The sequence below is a fragment of the Equus asinus genome, chromosome 27, assembly GCF_041296235.1.
Source record: "Equus asinus isolate D_3611 breed Donkey chromosome 27, EquAss-T2T_v2, whole genome shotgun sequence".
NCBI classification, from domain to species: domain Eukaryota; kingdom Metazoa; phylum Chordata; class Mammalia; order Perissodactyla; family Equidae; genus Equus; species Equus asinus.
The window spans coordinates 7,490,275-7,506,165 of record NC_091816.1 but is presented as its reverse complement, the minus strand read 5'-3'; the positions used below and the strand labels follow the sequence as shown (position 1 = coordinate 7,506,165).

At 43.3% G+C, this 15,891-nt stretch overlaps 1 long non-coding RNA gene across 1 annotated transcript; it reads left to right on the top strand.

Annotated features, from left to right (window-relative positions):
- The first annotated feature begins 9,476 nt into the window (after nucleotides 1-9,476).
- LOC123281487 (uncharacterized) lies at nucleotides 9,477-15,496 on the top strand. The gene is made up of 4 exons (XR_006521016.2): nucleotides 9,477-9,642; nucleotides 10,922-11,010; nucleotides 11,397-11,525; nucleotides 13,816-15,496. It is a non-coding gene; the product is annotated as an uncharacterized lncRNA (long non-coding RNA).
- Nucleotides 15,497-15,891: the final 395 nt, after the last annotated feature.

The following is a 15,891-nucleotide window of genomic DNA, read 5'->3' as shown; positions in this document are numbered from 1 at the left end:
GTTCTGATTAAAAACATTGTATGAACCTTAAGAGAATATCCCTTAAAGGAATACAAAGAAAGGATCCAGCTTGTTCCGTGGGAGGAGAGCTCGGCCAGCTTTGAGATACGAGCTTCCAGGAGAAAGGCCACAGGTCTGGGGTTCCCACTGGGTCCTGCTTCCTGAAGCACATATCTTTAGTACACTGGGGAAAACACACCTGAGCTTCACTGGGCTGCCATTGGCTTGATTTAAAGAAAAATGTGTCCAAGCATAAGCAGATTTCCTTCTCTCTCTCTCTGTGAAAATGATTGAGGAAGAAGGAAATGAGAACTAAGACTATTTCTAAACACGACAAATGTTTACATTTTAATTATTTTCAATTACATCCTTGCACACCATCAAAAAAGGTGCAAGAAGATATTTAAGAGGTAAATTTGGTGTAAATTGATCCTAGTCTAGAATATGAATAACTCACATCACGATGAGCTTAGACCACTGACTAATAGGTATGGGTTTTGCCCAACATCTTCCATGTTGTCATAATCACCTTCTTAACTTACATGCTCTTATATCCACCCAAAGTCCCTACTCTCCTTTTACTTTGTTACCTTTCCTGGTCTAATAAGTTGTTCAAACAGTGAATCCTGGGCTAGTAAATCTGCCAGTGGTCAGAAAACAGGGTGGACCCCCTTTCTGTGTATTTGGGACCTGGGCCCCAAGCTGGCCAGAGCTTCTGCTTCGGACACACAGAAGTCTGCCCCACATCCAGAATCTCGTGAATTATGCATAATATTTTTCTACTTTAATGTCAAAATTATCATCCATATTACTGTTTTCCAGTCCTGTTTTGGTGCTGGTGATTTCATTCTAATGGACTGATATGGCCACAAACATGATATAAATAGATAAATGCACTTTGTTACTTTCCTCAGTCCAGCAAAAGACAGGACACCAGCAAGAACAAATTTTTGATGGAGAGACACTGCAGCCACTTAGGCCCCAAGCCAGGGTCTTTCTAAAAGCAGGAATCTGAACCTAAATACCAAGTTTGGGATGGCCTTTTGCTAATGGCCTGATTACTTGCCTCCCTTTGTCAATGAAAGACTTCAGTCTCGAGGGTCAGCCTGTGGTGAAGCTGGACGTAGCTTTTCTGTTGACCGAGATATCTCAGAACCCCTGAGGTCATCCAGAAAGACATGATGGGGCCACTTTACATTGGGGAGCCACCTGTAAATCCAGCACCCCATTTCAGGGGACAAGGTAATAGGCAATGAGCAACTGCTTTCCTTCTCCAACAGCTTTCTGCCTCCTTTACTTGATTGCTGCTACCGCAGACTGCTCCTTAATGCTCTAAAACAGAAGACTCTGCCTCCTGCTGTGAGACGTGAAGATGCCAAGAGCCCACTGCCATCTCCAACCCAATGGGGTGCACAGGGCGCTGTCTGGATCGTGTGTGCCACTGGCCAAACGTGGAGCCATTTCTTGGTGCCTTAGCTGTAGGGATGGGGCTAAGGTGGGTCAGAACTATAGGAGGTTTGGGGCTGATTTCTGACTATAATGCCAGTTGCCCAGGGGACAGGAGAATCACACACAGATGATCTGATCTGATTTTTAAGAAGTGGCTGATTAGTTCACTTGTTTTAACAACCCAATCTGATTGACTAGGTGGCAATGCATCGATTTTATGGCACTGCCTGAATCAATTTGAATAAAACCATTTAGTGCCACATAGAAACACAGCTGAATTCAGGCAAATAGGATGAAATCTTTCCTCTCAGCTCTTGAGTAATAGAAAATAAAACTACTTAGATGAGGTCTCTACTGAGAAGATTATGTCTATCAGCCTAAACCGACTCTGGTTTCAATTCTTTCCTAACTCCCTAACTCCCTAAACAGAATTCTACCTCTTTCCTAGTTTCATTCAGCAGGATCCCCTTTTTTACATACATTGAGCTCCCAAACAGGATATTTGTGATTGCAGTAGATAAAGACAGAGCACCCCAGGCATGTGCATAAACTATCAAAAAGTTTCTTTCCAGGCCGTGATGAAATCCCTGACCTGTGACCCAGGGTCAAAGACAGATTGATTATTTCCTGAAATAAAATTGATCCAATAGGATTATGCTAAATGTGGATTCTAAGAGATTCTTGGCCAGCAGCATTTGACTAACAACTACTTTCTAGCTTTATTCACAGTCTACTCCTTTGTCGTTAAACAAAAGAGAGATCCAAGGGGAGGTTTAAGACTATCTGGGGCTTTTCCCTTGACCATCCCCTGAGCTAATGTCCAGTTCTATACTCCACTACTCCTCAGCTCTCTTTGACGTCACTCAAACCCAAAGGCCAGTTGATGATAATCTTCATATGATTTGGGTTAGCAGGATATCTCTAATGACCATTCTAATTGCTGGCTGTGTCCTCCCTGCATCTCGGTTTTCTCATCTGTAAAGTGAGATGGTTGAGCTGAGTCATCTCTAAGATGGCTTCCAGCACTTGCATTGTATGATTTTAATAGTATCTTACGCTGGTATTTGCATAGCACATTAACGTCTTGTAAAGCAATTTTCTATCTATAATCTGTGCTGCTCCTTCTCTGTTGTTCCAGGAAAACATACCTTTCAGTTTCTTCAGAAGCGTTGCCCTGTTAGATGAGATATCCAGAGTCCATCAGCTTTATATGTTAATATGTTAATATGACTGCTGTCGTGCTGACCATTGAGCTCTCAGCCGGTTCTAGCTTCCTTGTGCATGATAATGCCCTGCTTGTGTGAGAGTTAACACCACCTGTCAGCATTCTCGATGTGGAAAAGTGGCATGAGGCCATGAGCTTTAACCATCTTGTGTTGAAAGACAGAACTTTTCTTCCCTATAGTTCAGTTTTTATCAATGCCTTAAAACGCAGCCAAGGCACTAAAGACGGGGGAAAAAAAACCTTGGAAGGTTTTTGTACTTTTTCTAAAAAAAATTCTCTTTCATTTTCACCATTACCAAAATCGCCTCCAAACACACAGACCCTACAGTATCCCTATTAAATTATATAGAGCAAGTCCAGCCCTTGACTGTCAGCGGGGCCCATCAGTCCTAATTTATCGCCCCAGGAAACACAGTACAATTATGGTAATAAATAATAATAGGATTCAGTACATGACAACATGAATGATGGAGCCTCTCAGAATTCATTTACATTGCTTTGTGTTGCAATCATCATGCCTCTAATGTAATGCCAAGCAAATGAGCCCCTTTGAATATTGTGCAATCTATTGCAAGTCAACTGGCACAAAACTCACTCAATAAATCATGTTCAAACACATGCCTGTAATGACAGGTAAATCAACAATGAAGTAATTGCATTTAATGTATTGAAATACTGGACAAAAAACAGTGACCTCAAAGTGACTTTTTGTTAAAGGTATGATATAGTTGCAACAGGGAGTGAGGTCCTTCCTGAGAGGCACTTCTTGCTTAGATACACATGCCAGAACTGATGATGCTGTTCCCCACACAGACCTTGATTTACCACCTTCTCTCTGCAGTAATCACAGGACCAAGCTGCCAGAGGCTTCAAGGAGGTGTTCGCGAGGCTGAACACAACAGTCACAGGTGATGGTGGAAAACGGCCTCTAGCCCAGCAACCACTCTTCTGCCTGAGCTGTCACCAAGCTCTGATTTTTGTGGCTAACTCAAAAGGCAGCCAGATGGGGAGGAAAGAGCACTAGGTCGGGAGTCAGGAGGTCTGTATTCCTGTCCCAGCTCCAGGATTAAATAAATCACTGTATGACTCGAGCCAACTCACTTTGCCTCTCAGTCCTTTGTCTGTACAATGAAGTAGTTGGACTGTCATCTCTAAAATTCATGGCAATTCTAATATTCTATGCAGCTCTGATTCTAATTAGAGGTCTTCGCATTGAAGCAGGCAGAAAAAAGGTCCCCCCCTGCTCTTGAGTGTTGAAGGCACTGGTTTGAACCAGCATGCATCTCTTCATCATTTCTGTTGGTTAGGCCAAGTGTATGTGCTTCTAATTTCTGTGAAACTTGGGCCTGCCCCTTTCTGGGCAAGCAGACAAGTCTGAAAATAGGGCCCCAGGGGCCATGTGGATGGATAACAGACAACATTGAAATGACAACTTTCCCCACATTCCCCATTGCATCCACCCCAGCTCCCCTCTTCCCAGGGACAACGTCAAGAAGAGATGAAGCAGAGCCTCTGCTAAGCCAAAGGCCACTTAAGGAACTTTCCTGCTCTCATGAAAAACTCATTCTTGGCTGAACGGCTCCACAGCCCTCCCCCACTAACAAACATTCCTCTTTATTCCTAACTCTCAGTCCCTGACTATTGTCAGAGGAGATCTCACAGCCTCCATAATCTTGGAGATGAGGAGAAGTGGCAAAGGATGGAGGAAGTCGCACTAAATTTGGAGTAAGAAGATCTGGTGTCAAGGCCTGGCTCTATAGTTTATTTGACATGTGACTTTGTGCAAGTCCCTAACTCTCTACACCTCATTACTTCATCAATAATAATACTTGTTGTGCCCACAATGACGTTGTCATGAGGACAGTGTGACGTATATGTGAAAAGGTCTTGTTAGTTGTAAAGCATGATACCAAAATTTCATTTTTAGACTAATTGGGGTAAAAGAAACTCTGAGACCAGTGTACTGTGTTCTGCACTCAGACAGCGCTTCTTACATAAAAAAATCATCATGTTTACTTATCTGTGTGTTGTTACTGTCTGGCTCTCCTCATAAGGGTGTAGGCTAAAGTGGAGTTTTGAAGATATTATTATTATTATTCATATATTAGCAGCACCTAGAACAATTTTATCAGTATTTTATCGAATGAACGAAGGAAGGAAGGATACATTTTATTTCCTTTAGGAGATTATAATATAATACTGATCTTGAAGATATTTTTAGAAAAAAAAATTTGATGCTGCCCTACCCCAATCCTATCATCACAGCCTCCTCCCTCATTCTCTTTTGCTGCTGAAATGTGGCAGTTCGGTGAGAGATGGCTTTCTCAGCGATGGCCCCTACTGGAAGGACAGCAATCGGAAAGACTTTTAAGCCCATGGAGATGCCTTCTGAGGCCAAAGCTGGGCTACAGTTTCCCAGGCAACCACAATCCAGAAAGAGATGGCCCATTTCAAAGCAGGAAGGGATCTGGGAAGCTGGAAAATTCCCAAGCATTTCCATATTGAGAGGTGTGGAGAGTCAAGGTAAATATAACCATCACCAGCCCTGAGTGAAAATTAGCAGGTTTCCATTCTTAGTGTCTCACATCGCCCATAGGCCCTGTCTACCTTCTCTTGGATGCCTCTCTGTCACAGAATCATGAAAGCTTACTCAGATTTTGCCTGCTTTCAACTTGTTAGGCAGACCCGTACTCTCTTGATAGCTCCCATATGACATACCCTGATTAGCAAGACAGCCCCAGGCAGAACAAAAGACCCAGTAACCAAGGCTAGTGGGTGGGCAGGCAAAACTGGAGTCTGTGGAAGGGAAGAGAAAGCAATAGAGAAACTTGAATTTTAGAGAATTGTTGCCAGTTGTGGGATGTTAGAAGTGCTCACAAAATATGGGAGCATCAGGAATGAAGGGACCCAGCTTCTCCGTCTGCCCCAATGATTAATGGGCTGGAAGTTTGGGTCCCTGCTGGTAAACACCTACTGTATCCATCTTGGGGTTTGTCAACACAGGGCTGGATTCAGATTGTTCCTGGAAGCAGGACAGGTGTTTGGCAGGAAATGGGGAGCAGCAGCTCAAAAACCATACCCCCACCCCTGGGATTCAAAGGTCCCTTCATAAAAAAAGCCAGCGGGAAGCTGAGTCCAGGGTTAAGGAGAGGGAGATGGCACCATATGTCACAAAGTAACCTCAGACTGAAGGAACAGTTTTCTCAGAAGTCCCTTTCACTGAACACATTGTTTAATATCTTTATGGGAGGCAATGGATTTTAGTCTGACTAGTTAGGATTATGGTTTATAAAAATCCCCAAACCCTCACTATTCAAAATATCACCCCGTCTCCTCAGTTCAGCTTCCCCAAAGTCTGTTTTCTTTTCCCCTATTTCCACTCCCAGCCCTTGCCCCAGCCCTCTTCCACCCCGTCATCCCATTCCTCTCAGGAGCTCAGGACAGGAAATAAACTTCTGCCTCTTGTCATTTTATTAGGCAGTTCCCAAGAGCCAATGAGCGAGCAGCAGCCCTGGCTGTGAAATGGCTCCATCAGCTTGATGAATGACTGGGGCTCAGCAACCATCAGCTCTCCCGCTGACTCCCCAAAGTGCACACACAGCCCAGCTGGAAAAGAAAAAGCAAGAAAGGGACACCAGAGAGCCCTGGACAAACACAAGGGCCAAGGACAAAGCGAGAGGAGCAAAGCCAGCCTTCCCGGAGAATTTACACCCAGCCCTGACAGGAGGGCCACCACCCACTTCCCTCATCAGAGGAATCCTTTCAGAGAATGAGCAAGCTGAAGGGGAAAAGTCTGAATCCAGAACTTCCCACAGTGCTAGAAAAAAATGGCAGGATCACAAGAGGACTCCTCTTCTTGAAGAACACCTACCTCAAGCACGCAGTTGGGAAGGAAACTACTCTAACTCCTCCCTGCATTGTTACCTCACCACCACTGGCACTTGGTGAGGAGAAATCATGACCCATGATGGCCTAGGAGCCCTAAGGCTTCAGGCAAGTAGCGAAGGAATCTTAGTAGCTGAGTGAGATGCCTATAAGCTTTAAGACAGTTTTCCATAGCCAGGGGCATTCACTTGTTCTGTTTTCTATAACACCTCTTTCAACCCTACTTGCTACCAATCATACCTCTGCTGAAATGGACTGAGACTCTATTTTCTACTTGTCAGTCACCTTCCAGAATTCCAGCCCAAGTACTGACAGCAGACTGTGCATGTAGATAAGGGATTAAGAAGGGAGTGAACTGGAGCACGGGAGTGAAATGGCACTCTAACATGGATTTTGATCCAGAATTCAAAGTGCCTTTGTTTTCCCTGAAGTATAAACACTTAGGGGATTACCTTTTTTCTAATTATTTTTTTAAATTTTCATCTGAAACTTTGAACTTTGGAATTCTGGGCTGTCAATGATGAAGCAGTCTCATCTTTGAGATAGTTTCTACTTAGAACCTTTTTAAAAACAGAAATCCCCGAGTATTGAGAGCTTGAGATCAGCCTCCTGAGTGATGGGCGAATCTCTCTCCTCGCATTTTTCCGGAATCAGCCACAAAACAAGCACCATCTAAACTCAGGAATAGTAAAGGAGCCAAAGAGACCATATGGATCACTGAGTCCACACCGTCATTTTACACACAATGCGACTACAGTCGAGAGAGATTAACAGTTGATGTGGGGAGGTAGGAATAGATGTGGCAGAACTGACGGATTGAGGGCTCATGTCCCTAGACTAGGGTTCTTTCCAAAATAGAACATTTGTCCTGGCAGTTGACAATTGAAAAGCTGTAGGCCAAGATGAGTGAAAGCAAGCAACTTGCTAACTTAACTAACCAAAAAAGGGCTGAGCTGAATGCTGGGAAATGTTTCCTAAAGCCTGTTCTACAGAAGTAGTAAATTTTGAGATGCTGCACCAAGAAGGGTGAGCATACTATAAGAGAAATCTTTCTGTAAACAAACTTGCTTAATTTAGCTTAACCCAATATTCTCTAAATTTCTTTAATTAAAGCTCTCTCTCTTTCTGACTCCTATTGCATAAAATTTATTAACATAATACAAAACTTATTACAGAGAACACACTTTGAGACATGCTGGTAAAGGAAAGAGGATCACACTCTGGGTGTGGGATTTAATTATGCTCCTAATCAGTTTTGAACCTTGGCAGCTCATGTAACCCTTCTGGGCCTCAGTTTCCTAATCTCCTAAATGGTGGTGTAAGGAGTGTGATGATGGACAAGATAAACCCCAAAATCGTTCCAGTTCAAAACGTCTGTGGTTACCTGAAGCTGTTCAGCCTTCCCAGCAAGGCTGGAGACAATGCCAATCAGAAAGCTAGAGGGCTGGCCCCATTCAGACAGCTTCAGAAGGAGACTTGAACTTGATAGTCTTCTGTCCCAGGAGGAGGTAAGGAAAGGAAGAACGTAGAACACCAGATTCTCTAGTAAATGAAAACGCCAACGGCCTCAGGAGGTGCTGTTGTGAGCAGCAGCCATTGCCAAGGTAAAGCCATTCTCTTGCTGAACTACACTTAACTAAAAAAGCCTTCCATTTATTAAAATGAACTTTCCATGATGAAGTCAACAAAACATGTAACTCTCTTATTAAACACTCTCCCTTTTCCCTTCCTTCCCAATGCTGAAATAACCCACAGATGCACCCCACAGGGGAGATGTCACCCGGTTTCATAGGAAGCTCAAAAAGAGCTTCTCCTTTCAAATCACACGACTCTTTGAAGCTTTTCATTTTGTTTTATCAATAATTATTAACCTTTCCTTTCCTTTTTTTTTTTTTTTTTTTTCCCCCAGGGCTCACTCTGCTGCGGGCCAACAGCCTGGCTAAGTGTCTGGGTCATCCACCAGCAAGTGTTCTGTGTTCTTTTTAAAAACATGCTCACATGTTCTGGCTCTTATTTCCTGAATGGTCCCAACACCTGGAGTGATCAGAGTCCAAAAATGTCAGGCCAGGAAATTGAGTTCTTCTCGAGTCCTGGCTGGGTCATTTAGATATTGGAGGATGAATGTGCTTTGCAACTAACTCTCTACAAGTCCAGGGCCCTGCCAAGGAATTCAGGAGACACTGGAGCTGGCAAGGAAGGAGGGGAGAAGCCTCGGATCCATTGGACAAGGAGTCGGACAGCGTGTGATTCACCGCAAATCTTTCCTCATCTCCTACCAAGCAAAAGAAAACTAAAAATCACTCTCCCTCCTACACACACACAAAAGGAAAATTTTTTAAAGAGAGAGAGAGAGTAAAAAACAAATCTGGAAGTATTTTTGAAGGCAAAAGGCTGTTTATTGCTGCCAAAGTGCTGATTTTTTTTTTCCTGCCTCTGGCAATTCTGTGAGAATTGGAGACTTCAGCAGAGAAGAAATCCATTCACTTGTCATCACATAAAACCTCTGTGTTCCACAGAGGAAATGGCAAAATTTCCCCCTTAACTGGATTTGTGAATTCTTACTGGGGGGTTCGAGAAGGGGTGGAGTAGAGAAGGTCAAGCTGCCCTCCATCCTGACATGGGTGACTCACTCCGTGCGGGATGGGAGGGAACGGTCAGTGCTCCAAAGAGGTCTTATGTCAGCAGGAGACAAAGGTGGACAGGAAAGAGTCAGGATGGGACAACCACAAGTCTCCGGCCCAGGCCAAGATGGAAAGACTCCACGCCGCATCACCGCGGAGGGTTCCATCGAAACTTGTTTTAAATTACTAGAACAGCGGGGATTTTTTCTTCCCCCTGGAGCATATCCCATGGCCTTTTTAATAATGACTGTTTGGAACAATTTTGCTTGTTATTGAGTTTAGCACATTCTACAGTCACTGCGCTCAGCACAGTATTCATTTCCCCCTCTCCACCTTTCCAGCAAGAGATTTTTTACTGCTCATCTACTACCTGTCCTATTGGCTTTATCCCCGACTGCAGAGACAGTGAAAATGGCAGAGGGGAACTAAAGACCGTCCAGTCCAACCACAGCTTCTTATCAGGTCAGATAGCCATTCTGGCCCTGTATGTGACTTCACCTCTTTCTCAAATTCTCTTTGCTGCACTCTTATCTTCCGTTTTTATGTTAGAGTGTGGCAACTGCAATATCCCTAAGAATCCTGGTATCAAATTCGCCTGAATTTCAAAGTGCTGAGGTCAAGATCCAGAAAACTTGAAACCAGAGGAAATTAGGTTGCTGGGATGCTGGGATTGTTTATTATACTCTCAGCCTTAATTAGGTGTAAGTAACATCTTGTCAGTGTTCTGCCACATATGCTAAAGCTGTTGGGGCAATTTTACTGAGTCTGACAGCTTAAATCAGAAACAAGAGAGTCGACATGTCAATGATGGGGCTGGACATGATGGATATATTAAGAGGAGTCTGGAAAACTCTGGACTTCATTATATCGACTCCACTCTCAAAAGTTTCTGTCAAAAGAATCTCAGCCTCCTTGGAAAAGCTCCTCTGGGATCTGATTACACCCAATTACAGAGCCTCCCACAGCCCCCTGGTCACAGGAGGGTTTCTGTAATGGATTCATTGGAAGAGTGATGGAGGGAAGAGGAGAACAGGGAAATTGCTGATTTTGGTCTAATTTCTACAAATAGATCTATTGAGATTTAAAAGGTGCAATAACTTGACATTTTGGGTAAGTTAAAAACTGCTTAAAAATTGGTTTGCAGGTTGTTTCTTTTTCCATCTTGGCCCCAAGCTATTTTCAAAATGAAAAGAATGGGATCACGTCCTGAAAACTGAGGTGGAGTTGAAGGCAATGATAAAATTTTAAGGATGACACAGAGGAAAGTGATAATCTTTTGAAAGTGTTAGAGGCACACTTAACTTAGGATTTCAAGTTTCTCAGAGGGAAAAAATGAGGACAAGGGAAAAAGAACTTTTGCTCAGGAGATTGGCACATTATCAAGTTGGCCTGAACATGAGTCTTTCTTGCCCAGTCCCAAAGGGGCCGCCCTCTGGAGGCATCTACAGCCAAGACCCCAAGTACTCACACAGCCCGAACTGCCACTGGCATGTCATTTTAAGTGGAGGAGAATGTTTGCTCCTTAGGCCAAGGAAAGAGGGGGTATAGCAATGAGGGGCATACCTGGCCCTGATGATACGGCACCACGTTCCTGGATAATTAATTATCTGGTGACTAAACAAGAAGGCTGAGCTCCAGCTCACAGCCAGTCTGCACTACATAGAGCTCAAACCTAAAAATACACACAGCCTCAAGAGTGCCCTTACTAAAGAATACCTCCTTCCTCCCCCTTTCCTTTTAGGAGGAAGAGTTGTCAATCAACGGTGCGTGCTTACACTGATGAACTACAAGATTCAGACTTGCTGTAAAGACTTGTGTCTACACACTAGAGTGAGTGGAAGCCTCTCTAGGTGGGAGAATCTCTGTGGATTGCAACACATGAGAACTTCCAGCTTGCCAATGGGCCTTTCTTTCTAGCCATTTTGGCTGATAGTCCATATACACTTTTTGTGATATTAGGCAGAGGTGCTGTGGCCTGCCAATGTCGACATTGCTTCAGAAGTTTAAACAGATGTTGCCAGAGTTTTGAAGCAAAGAATAAACTTCAGTGTAATGGCTTGGAAACAACAGTGGGAGGGAAAAGCACTTAGACATTGCTTAGTAAGGAAAGGGCCATGTCTTTAGTTTTTTTGTTTGTTTGGGGTTTTTTTGCAAGAAAAAAAGCATCCATTATTCAGTTGAAAAGCAATGGGTCATTTTTCTTTTTATTTTCGCAGTGTGTTCATGCTAATTGTTTTCCCTTCTGTCTCATACTGAAATGGATTAAAGACTTCTTTCCCAGATCAATTTGGAGGCGATGAATCATGAGTGCTGGTGACTAAGCTGCTCTTCTATCAATCCAGCAGGTGTGTAACAGTCTTTCTCTACAGGGCCTTCCCTCCTGAGCCTCTTATAATCCCAGTGAAAGAAGTCAGAGACACATGAGGACTCAGAGGGCCTCAGTCCTGAACCCCGGTTCCCAGTTCTCCTTTTAAAAAAACGTGAAGATCCCATGACCACTTAGGCCCACATTTCAGGTCTCTGCTGTGAATGCTGCAGACCACACTTCTGCCTGTTAAAATCCCCTAATACTTGTCTGGTATGTCCTCCATCACTTTGGCAAAGCATAATAATTTTACTGAAAACCACATTATTTTTTTGTTGTCTAACTCAAGAAATATCCATCGAGCTCATAATCCATGTCATGGCTCATGCTAGATTCTGGGGAATATGGAAACTAATATAATAGCACCAATAACATTGATGGAGGGTTTACTTTGTCCTCAGGACTGTTTTAAGTGCCTTAAATAAAATAACTTACCAAAAATATCCTTAGATCAAGAGGTAAGTGTTATTGTGATCATCTCCATTTAGTAGATGAGGAAAGTGAAGCATAGAGAGGTTAAGTAACATGCTTGAGGTCACACAACTAGAAAGTGGAGGGAAGGGGTTATACCCAGACTGCGGGGCTCCAGAAGCTCTGCTCTTAGCCACAACACTACACTACCCTGCCTGCCAGCAGCAAAACACAGTCCCTGGCCTAGGGGAAGTCACAGTCTGTTGGTGAAATGTTATCTAGTCATACAATTGAGTGGCCATACAAACATGAATGAATCATGCTATAAAATATCAAAGCATAAAACTTCTTTGGACACTTGTTGAAGCCTCATCTCAACCAAATCAGGTCTGTGTTGGTAAATCTGTGAAACACTAAACTCGTGCAATCCCCACAGCTTCCTTCCCAGGACAGCTGCCGTCAGCGGTTCCCCGCTGGGAGGTACCAGAGTCGGGGTTATGTGAACTGCCATCCTGGCCACAAACAACAAGACTAGGAAGGACACCTGTATTCATTTTCTAGGGCAGCCATAACAAAGTCCCACAAATGGGTGACTTAAAACGAGAGAACTTTATTGTCTTACAGTTACGGAGACTAAAGGTCCAGAATCAAGGTCTCAGCAGGGCCGTGCTCCCTGGGAAAACTGGAGGAGAAGGATCTTTTCTTGCCTCTCGCAGCTTCTGGTGGTTCCAGATGTCCTTGGCTGTGGACACGTACTTCTCATCTCTGTCTCTGTTCTCACAGGCACTCCCCTTTGTCTCTTCCCACCATCTTCCCTCTATGGATGTCTCTGTGTCCAAATTTAGTCATATTGCATTAAGACCCACCCTAACAACCTCATTTTAACTTGATTACCTCTGTAAAGACCCTATTTCCAAATAAGGTCACCTCCTAAAGTACTGGAGTTTGGGACTTGAACATGTCCTTTTGGCAGAACACTACTCAACCCGTAACAACACGCACGGCCCAAGAGGTGGTCTGATTCAAGACGTCTGTCCAGTAAGAGTGCACCATACTGGATGGTAACTAATTGACACAATTAGATTCTGTCTTGGGAGTTCGGGATTCTAGCCAGACAGAGGGTAATAGACCAGTCAGAGAGTGTGGCAGAGTCACTGCAGTAGGGACTGTGACCCATGCTTTTGACAGCCTCAGAGGATGAACCTATGGCCAACATGTTTCTGGATCTTGAAAGGGAAAGTCAAGTGCAGGGTCTCCACTGGCCCAGGCAGCTCCTAAGGCCTCTTCTTGGCCATACTTGCTAATTTTTACTAACTGTGTCAATTAAACCAATTAACTGGCCAACTATTTTTTTTTGTCTCTCTGTGCAAGCTGATCAGACTCTTGCTTAACCAATACTGACTTTTTTCATCTTATCAAAACAACATTTAAAATTCACATGCTATTGAAAACCATCCCAAGTTCATCTTATTTAGCTTTGGTCTCTAATCATTCCAGCAACTCCTTATCACAAGTGTGAATATATTTTTCATATGTATGTGTATACGGTACATGATTTATAATACACACAAAAAGGTGTAAGTATATATATATGCATACGTATATATGCATGTATATATATCTTCTACCTCATTCCAAATAGGATTTGTGGAGATTGAATTTATGGATATAGGTCTGTGCAAATGTAATTACAAATTTTTGGTATGTTCCTTTGGCATCCTGAATAATAATGATGGTAATAATAACTTTTATTCAATGTTTAAGATGTGTCAGACACTTTGCTATGGACTTTACACACATATCTAATTTAGTCTTTGCAACGATCTGGAGATGAAGGAATTATTATGCCCCTTTTACAGATGAATGAATAAACTGAGGCTCGGAGAGTTCGAGTAACTTGTCCAACGTGACATAGCTGGTATGTGGAAGATGTGAGATTTGAACCCATGTAGTCTACTGTAGAACTAATGCTCTTCACCACTTTATACTCACTGTGCCTTAACCAACGCGGTCTCAGGAACCTGGAGCTGAAGATGACACTGGGGATTATTCGATCCAGCAGCTTCAGTTTATTCATGAGAAGGCTGAGTCACCGAGGGGTGAATTGTGGGGTTCAGCGGCTCCGTTGTTGGCAAAGCTGGAAATGGCATCCCAATCCTCTGGTCCAGAGCCGGTGCTTCTCTACGTCAACGCCAGCTCTTCTGGACTGTGTCTAGATGAAATTTCTTCAAGTGTTCCCCATGTGGATGACTTCCCCCCTCTGTTTCCTGCCTCGAAACCAGGGTTTTTCCTATGTTTAGATTATGCTGGTCATTTCAATTAAAATCAGAAAGAGAGGGAGCTAGACACCTGTGCAAGGGTCACCATCTTTCCAGAAAGGTTGACCAAGCTTTTTTAAAGAGTTGAAACAAAAATTATTACAGTTCATAAAGGATCCACCAGGAGCTCGCCTGAAAACCTAACTAATCAGAGCATGAGTGACCCAAGTATGCAGGCTAATGGAGGCTCCCTGGGCATTCTTTGAATTGCCATCACCCAGTTCAAGTGCAGCATTCAGCTTCAAATGGGTGCTCAGTTGATATTTTTGACTGACAAAAGCAATTAAAAACACAATATAAGTTCCCTGCAAACCTTGTTATTATTGTGAAGGTGTTTCGTACATGTAAGGCAGTTTTCACAATCTTTTTGATTAGTCATTCACGTAACTATTTGAATAAACATTTCAAATCAAGTCAAAATAATCACAGAAGATAATAGCACTTATGGTGTTGCTTAGAGAAATTGTGATCACAGTGTGTCTTTCTTTTTTTTCTTTGAACTGAGTAAATAAATGTGGCCCTCTTGCCTACTCTGTGCTTTCAAAAGGCAAAATAACATGATGGTTTCTCTCTTAGTAATGATGCTCTCTAGGTGGCTATAATAGAAGGGTTGAGTGCAAATCCTTTAACTTATGTGGCTTCAAGAAGAGAAGGTCAAATTTCTGCAACAATAGAGATGAAAAGCAACAATTTCCAAGGACCTCTTATTCACTAACACCAAAAACAGAGAATGTGGGTGAACGCACAGTGGGAAAATTGATGTTTCAACAGACCGTTCGCCAGATAGCCACCTATGCTGTCAATCCCAGTCACTCTTATTTTCTCCAGAATATTTTTATCAGTAATTATCATCAATGGTCTTATATTTACTGAATGGTCTCATTAATTAACCCACTTGGCCTCCCAGAAGGATTTGACACCGCTAACCCTGCCTTCTTGGACCTCCTCTCTTGACTTCCATGACACCAGCCCTCCCAGCTTCTCCTCGCCCTCCCTGACTGCTCCTGTCTCTTTTTCACCTGCACTTCCTCCTCTACCTTGCCTACGGATTGCTGAACCCCAAGCTTGAACTCAGATTCTATTTCTCTCACTCCATTTTCACCCTGGAAGAGAGAATCAACTCTTAAATATTCTGCAAACACTGTCTGACAGCAACCCCTACATTCCTCTCACACATCTCAGACTCTCACTCCTGCAATAAAGTACCAGTCTCCCACAAGCCTTCAGATGCGTGAGCTTCTCTATTCCAGTCAGTTGTCCATACCACCTCTGTAATGGTCCTTCTGTGCTGAAAATCTGAGGGCATCAGTCCACTTCTTAAGATGCTTCAAGTGTCTTCATCACCTTAAGAAGAGAAGTCAAAGTCCTCAGAATGTTGTGCAAGGACTTTCATAATCTAGCCTTTGCTCCCCTCCCCAGCACCCTTTCTTGTCACTACACTACCATCTCTACCCAATGTTCCTGCCACACAGAGCTGCCTACAGCCTCATGACTATGTTGGGCCTTCCTGCTCTTTATGATCATGCACGTGCTTTGCAATGTGTGTGATTCCTGCCTCCCTTCCTTCCCACACAACCTTGCTAGCTTCTGCTGCCCTTCAAGGATGCAGTTCAAATG